Source organism: Lactuca serriola, chromosome 1 (genome assembly GCF_051521515.1).
Source record: "Lactuca serriola cultivar US96UC23 chromosome 1, Lser_US96UC23_V15, whole genome shotgun sequence".
NCBI classification, from domain to species: domain Eukaryota; kingdom Viridiplantae; phylum Streptophyta; class Magnoliopsida; order Asterales; family Asteraceae; genus Lactuca; species Lactuca serriola.
In genome coordinates, this window is record NC_136408.1 from 154,854,775 (window position 1) to 154,877,601 (window position 22,827).

Genomic DNA, 22,827 nt, shown 5'->3' on the forward strand with positions numbered 1-22,827 from the left:
TATTTAGTTTTGGTATGTTCAATAAATCCAACGTAAGTTTTCAATGTTAGACCAATTATACAAATATATATATTGATAAATATTCTATATTATGTCATTCTCGCAATTAATGCTCGAGCATCAATGGATATTTACCAACAAACTTGATCCTCGAAAATCAATGTCCATTGGAAGTTTGTGCATGTGTTATGTTTCTTACATGCTTATCAAAATTCATTCAACTGTCGTTGACATGTTCTAAAACTCACATTGCGTTGAAATAAAAAAAGGAATCCAAATATACTTTAAATGCAAAGTACCAATAAATATAGCAGTACAATGTGCGAATACCGAAACACCAGGTGTGAGTAATCCAATAATCATCCAAATGAAATTTCCGACAAACCTTTCATGAAGCTGAATTTTTTTGTTGAGCTTTCTTAGACTTATAGATTTCAACTCGAGTGAATGTAAAACGATAAATATAAGTACAATTTTTCCTTATGTACATTATTAACACCAGTTTCTTCATGGAATTTAATTTTAAAATAAATATAATTGTCACTATACATGGTTATTATGATTTCATTTAACTCAATCATAATTGTAACTTTTCTAGAAACCATTAATTATGTAGCCAAACATTATAATAAGTTTGTGCTAATTACATCCTTTCATGTTGAAAGGCTAAACAATGAATATGTTATACTCAACCTGGAATAATCACAGTGTCAAATGATATAAGATATTCTCACTTAAGCAAGAGGGAAAAATGTATCAAGTGTTGTTAAAAAAAATATATCAATAAAGATGGTGTTGCAATTTACAAATAAGAGCTGTTAAAAAAATAGTTATGTATAGTAAGGAGTACTATGGCCATTAACAAATAACTAAGAGCTGTTAAAAAAGACTACAAATAAAAAAATCGAGTACCACTTTATTCATCAAGCAACAAATTGTAATTTTGCGTAATTGTTGGGTTGTATGTGACGATATGTACAATTTTAGGGGGAGGTTGATGCAAATCACCATGGTTTTAGATCAGGGTTAGGGTTGACGCCCACACTTTTCTTACTATATATATTAGATGTTCAGTTTCAATTTCATACGATTTCACAGCCGCTGTCATAATCGACCCTGTGAATCTATATCTTGTAACTATTCAACTACTGGCTTAGGAGGATATGCATATCTGAAAATCATCCATTCTTTTGATAAAGTTATCGATCTGCGTCATTTTCGGTTATCATAATCACCATGACTTTTATGTGTCGATTACGAAAAAAAATTTCTCTATCATGCTTCTAGATCCAAAAACTGGCAACGATCCACAATATTTTAAAACAAAAAACATGTAAGTTAACTGATACGTAAATTTATACCATTCTGAATCATGAGTTTTGAAGCTGTTTTCTCCTTTTTTTGTTGTTTCGAAGTTTATAAATGCTGTTCGCCTGTCACTCACATTATTTCTTGATCTGTTGTCAGTCAAGTAGAGTCAGATCGGTACCAGTTAGGTGTTCATCGCATTTCAAAAGTCGGTTTCGTGGGTTTGTCCAGAGGCCACTGTACATTAGTCTTTCCAAGGTAAGTTTATAAAACGTTTTCTTATGTAATTGTTTTGATGCCAATAAATTTTTAATTCTCAACTTTCCAATTTATGCTATATCAAGTAACGCTTAAGTAAGGTCTAAATCTGACATCTTGTTCCATTCTTACTGAATGATGTTTGGAGACGATGGCGATGTTGACAGAAGTTGCAGATCTGATCACTAGATCTTGACACGCTCATTCCTTAAATATATATCAATAAATTTGGTCCCTGTAGTATAGTGCTTGTTTTAGTTTTGGTACAAGGTTAAAATGGTCATTAAAAAAAAATCCAATTATGCTGCGTTTTCATTTCTGATTGTTAGATTTATCCTCCTTGCAGTGTGAAAGGGAATATCATATACGGTCTTTGAGGGAACACAAGAAGATGTATATGAAGGTGTGTTAATTTGAATCTGAATTTGCAAAAATTTCCACAGTTTTTCACTCGATTTAATATGAGATTGTTGATCTGAAGGTGTCTTCTCATTTCGGAGGGATCGGAATCGGAATCACATATTCCGATGTGAAGTGGATTGTTTTCCTTGGGAAAGATGTTTCTGATGAATGGTGACATTCTAAGGAACATCTTTGTTAGAAATGGAGGTGGTGGGTCTTCAAGGTGGAATTACTTTTCAAGATGGTTTTGGTTTTTGTCTTTGCATGGAGAAGTAAAGTAAACAATGAATGAATGAATAATGAATACCCATTTGTTGATTTTTATTTGATGGTTTTAAAATATAGATTTGATGTACGTTTCAAGATTTTTCCTTTGTTGAATATGTAATTATTGTTATTTTTTGCATGAATTTATATTTTTTTTATATCCAAAACTCGCTGCTAGCCTATCACATAAAAATCTCTCCGTAATCTATTAGTGAGTTTTTCTTAAATTTTGTCGATAGTTCGTTAGGGAGCTATTCTTTTGGTAATTTTTACAAAAAAGTGTATTCTTCATTGATCGGTTACTAATAACCGACGTAAAAATTCGTTGCTAAAATTTGTCGTAGCCATTGGAAATCCGTTGCATATATGATATGCCTTTTTGGGAATCAGATGTATAATCAATACTGTACACCTCTATAACCTTCTTTCCACGTCTAATACAAGCATGATAAAACCAAGCATAGACCTTTCTAATTCTATAGATTGTTCCAAGTAAAATAAACTTAGTCTTCTATAACCATACCTAAAGTAGATTAAAAAAACTTTTTATTTAAAAAAATTAATAATAAATAACTTTAAAGGTGATAATAAACCTGCAATGGCTCGATGATATCACAATCATTTTTTATTTCATAATCACCTTTAAACCCATCATTATAAGAAAAAGTATGAAGCAAAATTAGCTTTATACTACTTGCACACTTTTTATCTCAATGAAAATATGAATGGGAACAACATCAAGAGTTATGCAACAAACTAAAAGATTGTAATAATCAAACTATAATTTCTTGTATTCGTTAATCTAAAAAAAGGTACGGTTCATTAAACAAATCAGATGCGTCTAGATAAAATGAAACTCCACCAACACGACACAATGCCGCTGCCGCCGATCCTTCGCCATCTAAATGCCACAATTTCGCTGCCGGAGACGCCGTGAACAACCCGAAAAACCGTTGAAGGTCGACAAAAGGACGTGTTCGCTGCAGCAAGGGCGCGAGCTACCGAGAGGCTTCAGGTAAGACCATCTGTCACTTCTCTCTCTCCTCCCCTCCGTCCCTTTGTGCGTGTTCGAAGTCAGATGCGTCACCGCTGCCTCCGGTGGCCTTTGGCCACTATTTTCGTAACTTTCCGGCAACATCAGCCGCATGGAAGGTGGCTGGGTTGATGTATGTCTAGAATATACGTTGTTGTTGGTGTTATTGTTGCTGTATAAGCCATTTTTGGCTGGAAAATCAATGAAGGTCCGTCACTACCATCATGAGGTGGTGGCTGCTGTAACGCCCGTGTTTCTAGGCTAGGCATTAATATTGACATAATGGTCTAGGTTAACCTTTGTAACTCATTTAGAAGAAATGAAAAGGAATTATGTGAATTTTATGTGAATTATGTGTTTTATGCTTAATTATTAGGGTTTAATTAATTAAAAATAAAAATAAGCGTCAAAATTAAAGTTTGAGATAAGCCCGATATATTTACATAAAGTTGTAGTGGTCGAAACAAGGATTTCGGGGACATAAGGAATGCCAAAATCCGAGTTATAACGAAGAAGTTATGACTTGTCGAAGTTTCGCGACAAAACCGGCACGGTACCGAGTGTCGTAAAGAGTGAGTTTTTGATAAACTACTTTTTAGCCTTAGTAATCTAAATGAAAGTCGTAGTATTCGTTAAACTGAGAAGTTCGATAAAAAGAATGCCCAAATCTGACTTCGTATGAGGAAATTATGATTTTTCGAAGTTTCAGCTTAGCAGTAGACAGCTAAAAACTCGAATTTTAGATCGAACGATTTTTAGCCAACACAACCTAAACGAGAATTGAAGGTCTCATTATTAGGAGCACAACGGTAAAAAGTCTGACGAAAACGGACGTTGGATGAAGAAGTTATGAATTCTTAACAGATTTCCTGTCCCGATCTGTTAAAAATAATAATATAAAAATTAAAGTCAAAATTAGCCGACAAATTCTAAATGGAAGTTGTAGAGCGTAATTTTAGCTACACGTGCATATAAAGAACGTCAAAAACGGAGATCGTATGCGAAAGTTACGGATTTTAGAAGTTTTGGCGCGAAAATCGAGAAAAGTCGCATAGTCACGAGTTGCCACGTCACCCTCGCCTCGCATGTGACACGTGTCCTGCTGAGTCACCGAAGCTGCTGAGTCATCCGAGTACATGGCCCTATCCGAAGTGGTCCAGTGAAGATCCGACGCGTGCCTTCTCCCTCGTGTCCGAGCCCTCGCAGAAGCCACGTGCTTCCCTCATCGGATCCGAACTTCAGTCCAATCGCAGGCCGCCAGCAGCTCCTTCGCACGCGCAGCCCTCATGCGAGCCTCCCCCTCTGCGAGCCTTCTCAGCCGTCGGATCAGAAGACTCCTGACCGTCCGATCAGAAGGTCTTCCCTATAAATAGAAGGCTGCGAGTGGAACGTTAGTAGACTCGTAATCGGTAGATATGTTTGAACTATATGTTCATAAAGTGTTCTTGAACTATATGTTCCTTAGGTGTTTTTGAACTATGTGTTCATCCATTAATTCTTTTTTTTGACACTATTACGTGTCGGGGTACGGGAGCGTACGGGAGTACTTTATTAGTATTTTCCATATGCTTTTATTTTGAGCAGATTTGGAGTCTTCGTTTCTTTTGTGAAGTGATCGGACGAGCTTCATGAGTCAGTGTTTTCCTTTCCGATGCCGGATAGGGGTGAGTCTGGGGGTTATATACCTCACGATATTCAGACCACAACCTAGGCATCAGTTAGTGTTTCCATTGCCGGATAGGGTGCGTCTGTGGGTTATATACCTCACGATATTCAGACCACAGCCTAGGCAAAGTTTGATGCTGGATAGGGTGCGTCTGGGGGTTATATACCTCACGATATTCAGACCACAGCCTAGGCATTGATAACTACCCCTAACTTAATTGTCTTGTGGTTCTTTCTTTTACGAACAAAGGTTCGTAGTTAAACTTAGTCCATTCATTCAATAGCTTTATCGATCCTTGTTTACTGCTAGAGGATTTCTGAAGCAGTTTAGTCAGTTAGTTGTTCGTATCGATTCTTTAGGCTAGATCTAGTAAGATCACTGTATAAAGTTAGTATGTGGGGATCGATGTTGTTAGTTCCTGTTGAGTAAATCTTGGTGACGATGTGACGTCGTGCCGATTAGATAAATCTTGGCGACAATGTGACTTCGTGCCTATTTGACATAAATTGTTGAAGGAAAACAATGTTGTCACCCCGGTGTTTGTTTTATTTGACATAAATTGCTGAGAAAGCAATGTTGTCACCCTTTGACATAAATTGTTGAGGAAAGCAATATTGTCACCCCTAATGAAAATTCTTAGGCTAGGTTCCTTGTGATAGTTGTTTTAAGGACGTAACGTGAGGATAACGGGAATGGGTAATTGGGGTAATTTGGTTGACTGATTGATGTTTAAACATAATAAATTTGTGTATTGTGGGTTGAAAACCCTATATGCTCACCAGGCTTCCAAGCCTGACCCACTCAGTTTTTTTATGATTACAGGTAGTGGACCCCGAGCATAGTCGGATGATGATGATGAGTGATTTTGGATTATAGGCCATTAGTTATGAATAACTGTTGTAAGGCTTATAATGTCTTGTTTATGCTTTTGATCTGTATCGGAACATGACATCCGGAGGTTTTGTTATGAAATAAAAATATATATTTCTTAAAAGGTTTCGATAAATTTTTATCATGTTTGACTTTGGGAACAAATTCCGCAACACTTTTAATGAAATAATTACTCTGATTTTATTTTAAAAAGCATAAACAAAATCGGTCTTTTCTAGCCGTGAAATCGGGGATGTCACAGCTGCCACCGTTTTGCCACCACTAACCACCATCACTGGTGGCTATGTGTGTGTGTATATTATGTTTGAAGTGGTATATGCAATTTTTGAGCACGAACCACCACCACCACCACCACCATTGCAAATGGTGGCTGCTGCCGTGAGCCACCGCCGACCACCACCTCCGAGGTGGCAGTGGGTGGTGTCCGGCCTAATGGAATCCTAATTGGCCCAGTAGCTTAATCTTGGACTCAGTAGGATTGTGATTGGATTGGAAACCCTAATTAGGGTGTAACACCGTGAATTTTCAAAATAATTTTTGACAAATATATAAAAACGTTTCCCATTTAATTTTCATAAAACATTAAGTTTAAAATCTCAATTCACATCATACAAAATCCCAAGATCATATATATATATATCAAAATTCCCATGCGTGTGTACAGATCAAGCCGGCGCCTTCCCACGGTCATCGCTAGTACCTGAAACAACAACACTAACACTGTAAGCACAAAGCTTAGTGAGTTCCCCAAAATACCACACACATAACACATAGTAGCCACTCGAGGCTATAACTCTATGGGTCCGTGCACCCAAACTCTGTGAACCCTCAGGTTCTAACTCTGGGAACCTTCCGGTTCCAACTCTATAAACATGCACAGCATAGATCACATAGAATTAATGCAGTACAACACATCACATACATATAGCATACAAATACTCTGATCACATAACTCTGGTTACCTACTGAAGGTAAAGTATAGTGAGAAGACTCACCTCGTGTATCTCGATAACTCGCGAATCCTGGAAATCACTCGCGCTCGATCCTCCGAGCTATAATCCTCCTATAACACCATATTTCTCTAATTAACACTTTTACCACTAAGGTTGACTACCCCTATCAAGTCAACACTGGTCAACTCGGGTCAACGGTTAACGGTCAACTTTGACCGGACTCGGCGAGTGCACTAAGGCAACTCGGCGAGTCTAAGCGTTTTCACCAACTCTCTAGGATTCCCTTTTTGACACGTCGAGTATTCCCCTGACTCGACGAGTTCCACCTGGCATGAATCGCGGGGCCACCCCGACTCAACTCGCCGAGTCTCAAGAACAACTCGGCGAGTTCTAGTTCGACACAATCCACCTGTCAACCCTCTCTAACTCTCCCTGACTCACTGAGTCAACCCATAACTCGGCTGGACAACTCACTGAGTGGTTAAGGACGATCTTCATGCTACTCGCCGAGTCGGTTCTTCAGACTCGGCGAGTCCATGCCATGCATCAACTCAAACTTGCTTTTGAGGTCAGATCCGTTCCAACAACTCATAGATCTGGCCCTCCTAAGCTTATTCATCATGTAAAGTCCATATCTTGGTGCTCATAGCACACCCCATGACTCATAAATGGTGTTTTGACCTCAAGCACAAAGACCGCAATCCAAAACCCCCATGGATTCATAACAAGCTTGGGCAAAGGGACACTCTGGACCTCCAAGGGTCCAGATCTAGAACCTAACTCGCTTAAGGGACCAAGGAAGAACTAGATCTAGCCACAAAAGGGCTCAACAAGCCCTAAATCAATATAAACATCAACATAACAGAGAATAGCTTGAAGGTAGTACGTCAAATGTGATGTTCTTGACCTCAAATCTTCAGGAAGTGGCTCCTCATGGTTCCCTTTAGCTATTGCTTCCTTTCCCTTGCAAGATGACACCTCCAAGGTCAATAATGGCTTCTTGCTTTTGCTCCAAACGCTCAAAATCGCTAGGGTTTCACTCAGGGGACTTGTGAGCACAAATGACGGCCTTAAGGCCCTTTAAATAGGTCCCAAACCCGAGAAATTAGGGTTTTATTAAACAGCACGGACTCGCCGAGTCCATACCTTGGACTCGCCGAGTCCAGGCGTGAACCTGCGTCTAGAACCGCGATCCTACTCGGCGAGTCTGAGCTCCAACTCACCGAGTCCCCTCACAAAACACCAAAAACATAAGCATAAAAGATACCTGGAAATCCGGGCTGTTACATAGGGTTTACAAAACCCTAACTCTGGGAATGTTAGTTTGGGAATTACCGGGACTCGCGTTTAGACTATTATATTGGAATTTTGATTTATGTCCAACTACATTGTCTGAATGGCCTAATGGAGTGATTGATTTTATTGGATTAAGTGTTTAATGGGTTAAGTCGTTATTGGGTTAAGTAAGATTACTTCACCCTAATTGTCATTTCATGTGAGAAAACCTAATTTTGCTTGGGCCTTGAGTTTAGCCTTTCTATTGGGCTTTGGTGATTGGGCTACTGATGGGCCATCAAAAAAACAAGCATATGGACTATAATATTTGGATTGAGCTTTAGGATAAGGCCTATTGGATATACTTGGGCCCAATTGGGAAATTAGACCATAGATGGACCATAACAGGGCCTTGATGATTATGAGATATTGGATCAGTAGGCTGCCAAGTGTTTCAACCATAATAAATGGTTGGGCCTTCAGGTAACACCCTGTTGAGGTTTGGGCGCAATTTTGAAAATTGGGCCATATGTTGGGCATCAGTTCATTGTTTGACTTTTGGCCTTTAGATTGGGCCTTGGACGGGTCTTCAACGGTGTGAGGTGAGTTTCCTTCAGTAGGAATGGGTCGAAGGCACCAATGGCAGCCCATATAGTTTATATGTTCTTGATAGGAACATGAGGTTTGGGTGGGGGCCGTATCTTACTATTACTTGAGTATAGATATTAGTCAGATTGTTGGATTGTTATACTTGTATTCTATGTGATACCGGTATGTGTTGTTAGGAATGTGAGTTTGGGCGGGTCTCGTATCTTATAGTAGCAAAGTGTGGATAGGGCCCGTATCTCATTGAGTGTGGGCGGAGCCCGTATCTCCTAGTAGAATGATTAGTTGTATGGTATGTGGTAGTTTGAGGAGACTCACTAAGCTTCGTGCGGAAAGTTTTTAATTTTGGTTTAGGTACTTCTGTTAGCAAGGAGAACAGATCGGGATGATTAAGTGCACACATCATTTTGTTTAGCCTGGGATATTAATACTGTGATATATTTTGACAAATGTTATGATATTTTGAGGTACAAGATTTACTGTTTTTATATGATGTTTGGACTACTATGGTTTTATTAATGATTTAAAATGAAAATTTTGGACTGTATATTTAGGATGGTTCAAGTTGGTATCACAACCTTGGTTTGAGGGATTCGGGCACACTCTCGTGTGTGTCTGAACTCAAACTGAGGACTTAGTATGCAAATTTTCAAAAGAAAATCATTTTTACAAAAGAACTTTGAAAGTGAAAAGGGTTTTAGAAAAGAGAAAACGGGTGTGGTGCATGCAATCAACCAATCTCAAGTATGTACTCCCAAATTACCCGTACGAGTGTATGTTATGATATGATTATGAGAACTTCATGCTAGATTGGGGCTAAGGATCTAGGAATGATACATTGTATGCCAGTTATATGTGTATGAGAACTGCAGGCTAATTATGGCTAAGGATCTAGGAAGGATGCCTTATGTGCCTACTATATGAGCTTGTTGAGTTGTATGCTAGTATTGATTAGTCAGTCATATGATGGCCTGATTAGAGTATGATTGATTGTATTTACTTAATTCTCGAATAGTTCTTGCTTCTTTCTATTAAGAGTTCTAGTTACCTCTAACTAACTAGTAAATGAATATGGTAAGTTACATATTGTGAGGACTAAATAATTTCAGAAGGTTAGGTTTAGCTCTATTTCGCAGCTCTTGTTTGAGTCCAACCGTTGTAGCAGAGAGTGGATTGGTAATTACCCTAGGGAAAGCCTAGGCTGAGAGTAGCAGAGAACAATAGTAGCAGTAGAAGGGACTTGATGGAGTCAAGGCAATTCTTGAGGTAAGCACATATAGATGTGGAAGGCAGTATGGGACCGTACTATTCAAAGAAGAGGATCCGTACTCAAACCAAGGAAGGCTGAGATGAACCCAGGGAACTTGTAGTTTGTGAGATCCCTCGAGTTATGATGAGTATTCTAATGATTATTCTGGTATATTTCCGAGTATGGAGACGCTATGTGGTAGACCAGATGTCAGATTTGGTGTTGGCAAGGGATCAGGCTCCGACTCTAGAGCCGGGCAGCTTGATGGTTAGATGAGGGAGTTCATTCCATCTAAGAGTACGCACAGTATCACTTAACAGACTCCCGTTGTCTTCAGTGTTCAAGGAGGGAATTTTAGAGATTTGTGATGGGAAGCTGAGAACATTCTACACTGAAATACCAACCATGATAGGTACGCATACGTTGATGAATCAGGAGTTCAGAGCTCGTGAAGCTCCAGATTATCAAGGGGCTAGGAACCCCATTGCTAACAGAAGATGGTTGGCAGATGCCGTGAAATCTTTTCGTACCAACCGTTTCCTGAGAGGAACAAGGTCGAATTTACTTCCTGTTTCCTGAAGGACAAGGCACTTGATTGATGGGAAGCGGTTGGTAGTGAGTTGTGTGATGATGCGGTCTATGCTATGTCATGGGATGACTTTTTGACCAGATTCCAGACAAAATTTGCATAGGGATTAATGCACACCAGTTGGCGCAAGAGTTACTAGATCTCCACCAGACTACTGAGACTGTGGCAGCGATCACTGCCAAGTCTCGGGAGAGAGCTTCTTTGGTACCGCAGTATGCAGCGGATGAGGAAATGAAGAAGGTAAGGTATCCGAACATAATGCAGAATGATAGCAGGTAGAACGTGAGTATTTCGAGGTGCGAAACCCTAAAAGATATGACTTCTAGAACCGGATAATGAGATATTGATTTTGAGCACATTGGGAAGAGGGAACCAGATTAGTTGCATATATTGAAGGGTCTCGGGAAGAGACCCAAGATTTCGGACCAACTTATATGATTTGGATCAGCTTTTGAGAGGCCAGCAGGGCCACATTCAGTGCAGCACTTGCGAGTAACTACACGATGAAGTGTTTTTCGCTCCAAGGGATTGGGTAAGGGTACACTTAGCTTGCTTCCAAGTTTGTGTTAGCGTTATACCATCAAGTGATGCCAAATGCCAATTGCATACCGAGAATTATTAGTGGGTAGCAAAAGGTTGTTTCCTTAATTGTGGGATTCAGAGTGGACAACGTCATCATGGTTTATGGTCGAGATCAAATCATAAGTGTTCTATGGAAGGTTTGCAGTAAGGGTTCCGCTGGATGGTTATCCAATATCATCAGGATTTGGTGGTCCTAGTAACTGTTACTGATTGGCTGATGGAGGTACTAAGGAAAGTGGTTCGTTGCTGAGATATTGGCAGGAGCATTTGTCTTTCAGTCTTCAAGATTCGAGTGTGGTATCATTTCAAACTTTTTTAGTTACTGGTATTGTTAGGAATTCTCCAAATTTCATGTATTGTGAAGACTTAGTCGGATCTAAGTAGGGGAGAATCGTTCAGGGATTCGGAAACATGAGCAGTTTTGGAACTGGGATAAGTTTGGCATCCTTGTCAGAATGAAGATAGTCGAAGCTGCTATATGGATTGAGGATAGTTTGAGTTGGAAGTTCAAAAAACTTGACAATAATGAGATCGCGTTCTCGGAATGTTTGATAGCAGGCCTTAGGGGATCAGGTTGAGGATTCCACTCAGGACATTGATGTCACTTTTGCATGTTAGGTCGTGTGTATGCTCGAGGTTGGATGTGTTTGGATTAGTAATCAGCGATGGAGACAGTGTGGAAAGTGTTGTAAGACTGTGGGATACCCGTAGCATTCACCAGCAACGAGACAACATGGAAAGTGTTGTAAGACTACGGGATAGCCGTAGAAATCACTAGTAGCCGGATAGTATGGGAAGTGTTGTCAGTCTGCGGGTGTAGTCGTACCATTCACAAGGTTAGCAGATAGTGCTAGAAGTGTTGTAAGTCTGCGTGACGTAGCCGCAACATTCATAAGGTTGGCAGATAGTGCTAAGAGTGTTGTAAGTCTACGGATGTAGTCGTAGAATTCACAAGGTTGGTAGATAGTGCTAGAGTGTTGTAATTATGTTGGTGTAGCCGTAACATTAACTAGGTTAGTAGATAACATGGTCTTTGGTGAATGGGCTACTGATGGGCCATCCAAAAATAAGCATATGGACTATAATATTTGGATTGAGCTTTAGGATAAGGCCCATTGGATATGCTTGGTGCCAATTGGGGAAACTAGGCCATAGATGGACCATAACAGGGCCTTGATGATTATGAGATATTGGATCAGTAGGCTTCCAAGTGTTCGACCATAATAAATGGTTGGGCCTTCAGGTAACACCCTGTTCAGGTTTGGGCCCAATTTTGAAAATTGGGCCATACGATGGGCATCAGTTCATTGTTTGACTTTTGGCCTTTAGATTGGGCCTTGAGCTTTAATCAAGCTAAGTTGGGGGTAAAGTAGTCTTTTACCCCAAACATGGATTTATGGTTACGTTATGGCACCCGATTATTAATTGGGTGTTATTTTTATGTTGACAGTTCGAGAGTCTGTCATTCAGCAGCTAGAGTTTTGATCGCAGGACTTCAACAGTGTGAGGTGAGTTTCCTTCAGTAGGAACAGTTCGAAGGCACCAATGCTAGCCCGTATAGTTTATATGTTCTTGATAGGAACACGGAGTATGGGCGTGGCCCGTATCTCATTATTACCTGAGTATAGATGTCAGTCAAATTGTTGGACTGTTATACTTGTTGTTTGTGTGATACCTGTATGTGTTGTTAGGAATGTAAGTGTGGGCGGGGCTCGAATCTCATAGAGTTTGGGCATGGCCCGTATCGCATAGTAATTAGAGTTCTCTAAATCGCCCATAAGTTCCATGTTTTTGACATATCAGAAAAAATGAATTTTGTTTCATATAATATGGGGTATAAATAATTGTGTTAAACAACATTGTACTAAAGTAAGATGGTAAAAAATGGTCATTTTACCCCTAAATGCCACTTGTTTTGTTTCGCTCTTGTTTATTGATTAATACTGAAAGTTAGCGGTGGATTATATAGTTTCAGACGAGGAGTCTAGGGTTTCTTGGTGTTACTCATGAAGCAATACCATGTAAGAGATGTTTGATACAATTATCATATTACCTATGGTTAGTTTTGGTAAGTTCATTAAATCCAACATTAGTTTTCAAAGTTAGACCAATTATACAAATATATATTGATAAATCCAAATATATTTTAAACGCGAAGTCGCAATAAATATAGCACCACTAGAAATAAAATGACATTTTGTGGCACAGAAAATGTGCCACTAAAAACCAAAAAAGTTCCACTAAAAGCCTAGTTGATATTCAGCGGCACAAAAAATAAGTATCACTAGAAGCGTTGCCACTAAAAACCTTTAGTGACACTTTTTGATTGTGTCGTTGCAACACTTGTGGGTTTTAGTGACACTTTTTTATTCCACTATAGCCCTTTTTTGTAGCATTTTTATGCCACCATATAATTGCAAAAATAAAATCAATTTTTATATTTTTTAACAACAATTATTTTTACCAAAAAATAACAATATTTACAAATTAAATCCAACTTTTTTTATATATTTAAGTGAGATATAAAATATTAAAAAACAATTCATATAATAAAAATATAAAACACATAAACAGTACATAAACTAAAATTTAACATGTGTTACAACAATATTATCAATAGTTAAAACAAAATACCTTCCAAAAAGCTTAATAAGTCTACACATCGTGTTAGTAATTAATCAAAACAGAAAACAACAATATTCTCATTATTTTGAATAATCATCTTCGCCCCCTTGTGTTTGTGGAGTTACATGGAACAACTTGTAGGAAAGACTACAAAATAAAACAATTTATAATAGAAGTTATTATTAGCATACCTACAAAATTAACACATTGTTATAGAGAAACAAATCAATTTATGTAAAACAATTTCATTGTTTAAAAAGAAGCATCACAACTATAGGTAAAAGTGGAAATAACAACAAAATTAAATTCAATACTAATAAAAGCGGGGACCTTGAAGGAGAGAAGTCAACTTTAATATGATGTCATTTCCTTGATTTTGTGAATATTGGTATTCTTAGTGTTGAGGCTGTCCACACTTGTATTTTTCCTTTCTTGGTAAATCTGAATGAAATATAACGTTAAAAAAATGAATAATATGTATTTGGTTTATTAATAAAATAGAAAAAAATTAAAGCAAACCTTCACGGCTTCAAAAAGTCTCCTCTTTTACGTTGCATAACAACCTTTGACATCATGTCATCATCATAAGTAAGTTGTTGCAAATTCGCATCACCTGTGTCTTTATCAACACTCTTTTTCGTGTACTGTGTAGGGGTAATAGGTGTGAGTTATATGAAAAAGTGAGTGAGAGTATTATAAATAATCAAAACTACAAAATCAAAATTACAAATCAATAGATGCAGGTTCTAACCATCTTGAAAATATCAAAATATTTGAAAAGATAAAAACAAATGTAAATATGCTAGTAAGTCATCACTCATGTATGAGATAAATATTCAAACAATCATAGGACGTGCCAAATGCTTGAAATAAACTTACCCTTTTCATATTAACCTTTATTTCTTAATGATCCAGTATAATTCTAATAAGATTTAAAATGTGAGTTGAGCCAGATTCATGATACCTTGCACGGGTCTTAGTTGAAGAAGTGTATAGCCGACGAGTCGACGGTGGTGCCATTGGGAGATATTCAGGTGATTGCATGCCTGAATTATGTTGAGAGGCCGGTGGCGATTGTGGATCGAAAGATCAAGGTTCTGAGGAACAAGGAGGTGCCCCTAGTTCAAGTCCAGTGGCAGCATCAGAGAGGATACGAGCTGACTTGGAAGTCGAAGTTGGAGATGCGGGAGCAGCGTCCAGAATTGTTTGTGGAGCAAGACTTTGAGGGTGAAGTCTGATTCTAGTGGGGGAGAATTGTAAAATCCGGATTTCCAGGTATTATGTTTGGTCATGTATTTGTGTAAAAGAGAGGGACTCGACGAGTTGACGGTTACACTCGTCGAGTAGGATCGCATTTGCTGACTGGATTAATGAGCGGAACCGATGAGTTGGAAAGAGGGGACTCGACGAGTCCACGCTGTAGGCTGAAAACCTAAATCTCCAGGACTTAGCCCTATTTAAAGGACCTTATACCCTCTTGTGCGGCTACCTGTCCAGAGAGAGTGCCCCTTGAGAGCTTGAGCAAGTTGAGAGAGTGATAAGGCCATATTGATCGGTTTTGGTGTGATTTAGCAAAGGAGAAGTTGTTTCCAGCAAGAGGAGGTCAAGGGAGTTGTGGATCCGGAGTTTTCAAGTTCACATCTACACTGTTGAGGTATCAAATCGAACTTTCTGTCTATTTTGGGTTTAGATCTATGATCTAGGGTTTTCTATAACCTTTTAGGGCTTGAAAAGTTGAGTTTATGGTCCCTTGTTGTGTTAGAACTCGGATCTGGACCCATAGAGGTCTAGAGAGCCTTCCCAATTGTGCTTTATGTTGGTTTATGGAGGAAAAGAGACTAGGTTGCCATTTTAGAAGCGATTTCACCAAGGAAAGCCTTGGCTTCATTGCATGTGAGTCGAGTTCCGACCTTTACATGGTTATTGGTCATGGGGAACTCAGATCTATAGTATAGAGAAGCAGATCTGACCTCAAAAGGTCATTTGAGAGTCGTTATTGGGGCAACTCACTGAGTCCATAAGTGGATTCGACGAGTCGAGATGGGGTTGCCCCGTGATTCGTTGCAGAGTAACCAGGCGAGTGGAGAAGGGTCTCGATGTGCCAAGTGAGGCTTAGAAGGATTCAAGGGACCCGCGTGGACTCGTCGAGTCGCTCGAATGCACTCGACGAGTCTAGTCAAAGTTGACCGTTGACTAGAATTGACTTTGTTGACTATTGGGGTTTAGTCAATGTTTGAACTTTTGAGCGATTGGAGGGGTAGAATGGGCTTTTAGCCTCCTTAGAGAGCTTAGAGAGGGATTAGCCTAGTCTTTGAAAGTTGTATTGATTAGAGTAATTATTTTATGTTATTAGGCGGAGGCTAGATCAGTATTTCCGAGTACCGGGGTTTTCAAGTTATCTGAGGTGAGTCTTCTCACTATACTTTACCTAGAGTGGTAATTAGAGTTATGTGACAAAGTATGTTGTATGCTATTAAATGATGTGATATCTATGTGATTATGTGCTATATGTGGTTCAGAGTTTACAGATTCAGGTCCAAAAGGTCCACAAAGTTAGGACCAGAGGGTCCACAGAGTTATGGCACTGGAGGGTCCCACTGAGGCACGTATTGTCTCTTCCAACCCATTAAAGTCCAACCTCTTTCTTAACAGATCATTAGCATCTAGGAAACAATGATGACGGATATATACGACTCTATTTGTTCTACGGTACGAAGGAGTGTCTTCATTGCATGTAGCACATACTTTATACGCTTGCCAAACCCAGAAAATTATGGTTTCCTAATTTGGCAAGTACGCTCACTATGCAATGAGTACGCCATGCGTACTAGGGTGCGCCCTAGTATAATCAGCATACACCACATACGCATGGCGTACTGCAAATCCCCAAAATTACAATAATACTATTAGGGTTCCATCGCATACTTTCTTGAACTAAGGGACCAAAATGCAACCTAAATAAATTAAAGGACTAAAATTAGATGCCCCTTCGGGATGTTACACACATGGTTTTTCTTTATCATGAGATAAGGAACTTGTTTCATTTATCTTTTTGAAAAACCTTAACATTATAATTGGATTAAAAAACTAATCGTCACAAAGTCATACAATTTCAGAAATTCTAAATCTAATTATAATACAAACAATTAATGTAAGTTTACTACACATCTATTAGTTTTAGAGGATCACTGTTGATATCATAAAAGTCAAAATCAAACTATTAATTAAACATATAATACAACTATACTCCATTTAATGATTGTCGAATAAATAAAATTTCAAGCCATAAATGATGAACCATTGTAAAGTAATTTGGTAAAATGATAAACTTCATTTATTACATGTAATTTGATAAAAGGTAATGGTAAATATGATTTATGCTATTTCGGAATATGTTGTTGTCTATGGCATGCTATTAACAATACTATAAACAACACCAATATAGGAAGATATATATATATATATATATATATATATATATATATATATATATATATATAGAGAGAGAGAGAGAGAGAGAGAGAGAGAGTGTGTGTGTGTGTGTGCAAGTCCATTAAACAACTTCCACTATGTACGACCTTCTTCAGATGTTGAGTTTAAAAGTTTATAAATTAAAAAAGAAAGTGGGTTGAACATAGACTCATAAAAAATGGAGAGTTTGAGACAGTATGTGGTGATAGGAAGATGAAGTTCAAGATTTTCATTCATCGGAGAGTGGTAGATGATTGTCTCGCTGCACACCAAACAACGTTGATGGGCTTAAGTGCGGTTACGGACGGCGACAACGAGTGAAGATTATGTAACTTTTGTTGTTTTAGGGTTTATGTATTTTTTGTCTTTTGATCTTTTAATCCTCAAAGTTCGTTGTTTATTTCTTGTATTTAATGGGTTTATAAGAATATTTTTTTCTTGTATTTAACGAGTTTGAAAAATCAAATACAAATTAAGATATTTATAAATCAGATTGTTTTCCTGGATAAGTATCTTGTAAGATCCAAAACTAATTTTTAACAAGTTTGAAAAATCAAATGTAAATTAAGATATTTTTAAATCAGATTGTTTTCCTGGATAAATATGTACACATGTTAGCCATTAAACTAATTTTTAACAGGTGACATCCAAATTTATTATATGACATACAAAAAAAGTCCAAAAATAAGAGGTGTCCATGGACACCCTCTGCCTATAGATGGGATCACTCTTGTTTCTATCTTTATACTTTATGTACTATGAATAAGAAATTAAAACAATCTAATTACCTAAAATACCCATGCCCTAACAAGATACTATTTATTTTTCTAAATCATCCATAATTTCCATGTTTATGAGATAGCAGAAAAAATACATTGTTTTTTTTTTTTGCATATAAAGTGTGGTATAAGTAATTGTGTTAAGTAGCATTGTACTAAAGTAAGATGATACAAAACGACGATTTTACCCCTAAATACCAGTTTTTTTGTTTCCCTATTGTTGTTTATTGTGGAATATAGAACATTAGCGTTAGCGGTGGAGTATATTGTATCGACGATGAGTCCAAGTTTTCTTGGCGTTACTCATGGAACAATACCATGTAAGAGATGCTTGACACAATTATCACGTTACCGATAGTTAATTCCGGTATGTTCCTAAAATCGAAAATTAGTTTTCAAACATAGACCATGTTTACAAATGTGTTTTGATAAATGTTCTATACTATGTTATTCTGGAAATTAATGATGGACCATCAATGGATATTTACCAAAAAACTTGATCCTCGAGAATAAATCGTCCATAGGAAGGTTGTGCATGCGTTATGTTTCTTGCATGCTTATCAAAATTCATTCAACTGTCGTTCACATGTTCTAGAAGTCACATTGCGTTGAAAAAAAAAGAATCCGAAGATACTTTAAGTGCAAAGTCGTAAAAAGTATAGCACAATATGCAAACATAAAAACACCGGGTGTGAGTAATCCAATTATCATCCAAATAAACTTTTCGATGTAACATTCACAAAATCAAATTTTTTTCGTAGAGTTTTATTAAACTTATAGATTACAACTCGAGGGAATGTAAAACGATAAATATGTGTACAATTTTCACTTATGTACATTATCAACATCAATTTCTTCATGTCATTTAATTTTAAAATTAATATAATTGTCAGTATATATGATTATTATGATTTCATTAAACACAATTATAATTTTAACTTTAGTGAAACCGTTAATTTTATAGCCACACATTATATTAAGTTTGTGCTAATTACACACTTTGATGTTCAAAGGCTAAACAATAAATATGGTATACTCAACCTGGAATAATCACAATGTCAAATGATAGAAGATATTCTCAGTTAAAAAAGAAATAAAAATGTAACAAGTATTTTTGCTAAAAATATAAATAAAGATACTATGGCCATTTACGAATAAGAGCTGTTAAAAAATATTTATATATAGTAAGGACTACTATGGTCATTTACAAATAAGTGCTCCTAAAAATTGTTATTTTGCTTAATGGTTGGGGTGTATTCGAAGAAATGTAAAATTTTAGGGGAGGTGGATGCAAATCACCATCGCTAGAGATCAGGATTAGGGTTCACGCCCACACTTTTCTTACTATATATATATTAGATGTTGAGTTTCATTTGCATACGATTCACAGCCGCTGTCATAATCTACCTTGTGAATCTAATAACATTCACACGATATATTTTTTCTATATTTTTTCTGAAAATCATCCATTCTTTTGATAGAGTTATCGATCTGCGTCTTTTTCGGTTATCATAATCACCAAGTCTTTTATGTGTCGATTACGAAAAAAAAAAAATTCTCTATCATGCTTCTAGATCCAAAAACTGGCAACGATCCACAATATTTTAAAACAAAAAACATGTAAGTTAACTGATACGTAAATTTATACCATTCTGAATCATGAGTTTTGAAGCTGTTTTCTCCTTTTTTTGTTGTTTCGAAGTTTATAAATGCTGTTCGCCTGTCACTCACATTATTTCTTGATCTGTTGTCAGTCAAGTAGAGTCAGATCGGTACCAGTTAGGTGTTCATCGCATTTCAAAAGTCGGTTTCGTGGGTTTGTCCAGAGGCCACTGTACATTAGTCTTTCCAAGATAAGTTTATAAAACGTTTTCTTATGTAATTGTTTTGATGCCAATAAATTTTTAATTCTCAACTTTCCAATTTATGCTATATCAAGTAACGCTTAAGTAAGGTCTAAATCTGACATCTTGTTCCATTCTTACTGAATGATGTTTGGAGACGATGGCGATGTTGACAGAAGTTGCAGATCTGATCACTAGATCTTGACACGCTCATTCCTTAAATATATATCAATAAATTTGGTCCCTGTAGTATAGTGCTTGTTTTAGTTTTGGTACAAGGTTAAAATGGTCATTAAAAAAAAATCCAATTATGCTGCGTTTTCATTTCTGATTGTTAGATTTATCCTCCTTGCAGTGTGAAAAGGAATATCATATACGGTGTTTGAGGGAACACAAGAAGATGTATATGAAGGTGTGTTAATTTGAATCTGAATTTGCAAAAATTTCCACAGTTTTTCACTCGATTTAATATGAGATTGTTGATCTGAAGGTGTCTTCTCATTTCGGAGGGATCGGAATCGGAATCACATATTCCGATGTGAAGTGGATTGTTTTCCTTGGGAAAGATGTTTCTGATGAATGGTGACATTCTAAGGAACATCTTTGTTAGAAATGGAGGTGGTGGGTCTTCAAGGTGGAATTACTTTTCAAGATGGTTTTGGTTTTTGTCTTTGCATGGAGAAGTAAAGTAAACAATGAATGAATGAATAATGAATACCCATTTGTTGATTTTTATTTGATGGTTTTAAAATATAGATTTGATGTACGTTTCAAGATTTTTCCTTTGTTGAATATGTAATTATTGTTATTTTTTGCATGAATTTATATTTTTTTTATATCCAAAACTCGCTGCTAGCCTATCACATAAAAATCTCTCCGTAATCTATTAGTGAGTTTTTCTTAAATTTTGTCGATAGTTCGTTAGGGAGCTATTCTTTTGGTAATTTTTACAAAAAAGTGTATTCTTCATTGATCGGTTACTAATAACCGACGTAAAAATTCGTTGCTAAAATTTGTCGTAGCCATTGGAAATCCGTTGCATATATGATATGCCTTTTTGGGAATCAGATGTATAATCAATACTGTACACCTCTATAACCTTCTTTCCACGTCTAATACAAGCATGATAAAACCAAGCATAGACCTTTCTAATTCTATAGATTGTTCCAAGTAAAATAAACTTAGTCTTCTATAACCATACCTAAAGTAGATTAAAAAAACTTTTTATTTAAAAAAATTAATAATAAATAACTTTAAAGGTGATAATAAACCTGCAATGGCTCGATGATATCACAATCATTTTTTATTTCATAATCACCTTTAAACCCATCATTATAAGAAAAAGTATGAAGCAAAATTAGCTTTATACTACTTGCACACTTTTTATCTCAATGAAAATATGAATGGGAACAACATCAAGAGTTATGCAACAAACTAAAAGATTGTAATAATCAAACTATAATTTCTTGTATTCGTTAATCTAAAAAAAGGTACGGTTCATTAAACAAATCAGATGCGTCTAGATAAAATGAAACTCCACCAACACGACACAATGCCGCTGCCGCCGATCCTTCGCCATCTAAATGCCACAATTTCGCTGCCGGAGACGCCGTGAACAACCCGAAAAACCGTTGAAGGTCGACAAAAGGACGTGTTCGCTGCAGCAAGGGCGCGAGCTACCGAGAGGCTTCAGGTAAGACCATCTGTCACTTCTCTCTCTCCTCCCCTCCGTCCCTTTGTGCGTGTTCGAAGTCAGATGCGTCACCGCTGCCTCCGGTGGCCTTTGGCCACTATTTTCGTAACTTTCCGGCAACATCAGCCGCATGGAAGGTGGCTGGGTTGATGTATGTCTAGAATATACGTTGTTGTTGGTGTTATTGTTGCTGTATAAGCCATTTTTGGCTGGAAAATCAATGAAGGTCCGTCACTACCATCATGAGGTGGTGGCTGCTGTAACGCCCGTGTTTCTAGGCTAGACATTAATATTGACATAATGGTCTAGGTTAACCTTTGTAACTCATTTAGAAGAAATGAAAAGGAATTATGTGAATTTTATGTGAATTATGTGTTTTATGCTTAATTATTAGGGTTTAGTTAATTAAAAATAAAAATAAGCGTCAAAATTAAAGTTTGAGATAAGCCCGATATATTTACATAAAGTTGTAGTGGTCGAAACAAGGATTTCGGGGACATAAGGAATGCCAAAATCCGAGTTATAACGAAGAAGTTATGACTTGTCGAAGTTTCGCGACAAAACCGGCACGGTACCGAGTGTCGTAAAGAGTGAGTTTTTGATAAACTACTTTTTAGCCTTAGTAATCTAAATGAAAGTCGTAGTATTCGTTAAACTGAGAAGTTCGATAAAAAGAATGCCCAAATCTGACTTCGTATGAGGAAATTATGATTTTTCGAAGTTTCAGCTTAGCAGTAGACAGCTAAAAACTCGAATTTTAGATCGAACGATTTTTAGCCAACACAACCTAAACGAGAATTGAAGGTCTCATTATTAGGAGCACAACGGTAAAAAGTCTGACGAAAACGGACGTTGGATGAAGAAGTTATGAATTCTTAACAGATTTCCTGTCCCGATCTGTTAAAAATAATAATATAAAAATTAAAGTCAAAATTAGCCGACAAATTCTAAATGGAAGTTGTAGAGCGTAATTTTAGCTACACGTGCATATAAAGAACGTCAAAAACGGAGATCGTATGCGAAAGTTACGGATTTTAGAAGTTTTGGCGCGAAAATCGAGAAAAGTCGCATAGTCACGAGTTGCCACGTCACCCTCGCCTCGCATGTGACACGTGTCCTGCTGAGTCACCGAAGCTGCTGAGTCATCCGAGCACATGGCCCTATCCGAAGTGGTCCAGTGAAGATCCGACGCGTGCCTTCTCCCTCGTGTCCGAGCCCTCGCAGAAGCCACGTGCTTCCCTCATCGGATCCGAACTTCAGTCCAATCGCAGGCCGCCAGCAGCTCCTTCGCACGCGCAGCCCTCATGCGAGCCTCCCCCTCTGCGAGCCTTCTCAG

General features: G+C 37.5%; 2 long non-coding RNA genes across 2 annotated transcripts; both read left to right on the forward strand.

Annotated features, from left to right (window-relative positions):
* The first annotated feature begins 1,120 nt into the window (after positions 1-1,120).
* Positions 1,121-1,972, forward strand: LOC145071583 (uncharacterized). The gene is made up of 3 exons (XR_013690594.1): positions 1,121-1,333; positions 1,468-1,566; positions 1,913-1,972. It is a non-coding gene; the product is annotated as an uncharacterized LOC145071583 (long non-coding RNA).
* Positions 1,973-19,357: 17,385 nt separating this feature from the next.
* LOC145071594 (uncharacterized) lies at positions 19,358-20,560 on the forward strand. The gene is made up of 3 exons (XR_013690605.1): positions 19,358-19,574; positions 19,709-20,210; positions 20,289-20,560. It is a non-coding gene; the product is annotated as an uncharacterized LOC145071594 (long non-coding RNA).
* Positions 20,561-22,827: the final 2,267 nt, after the last annotated feature.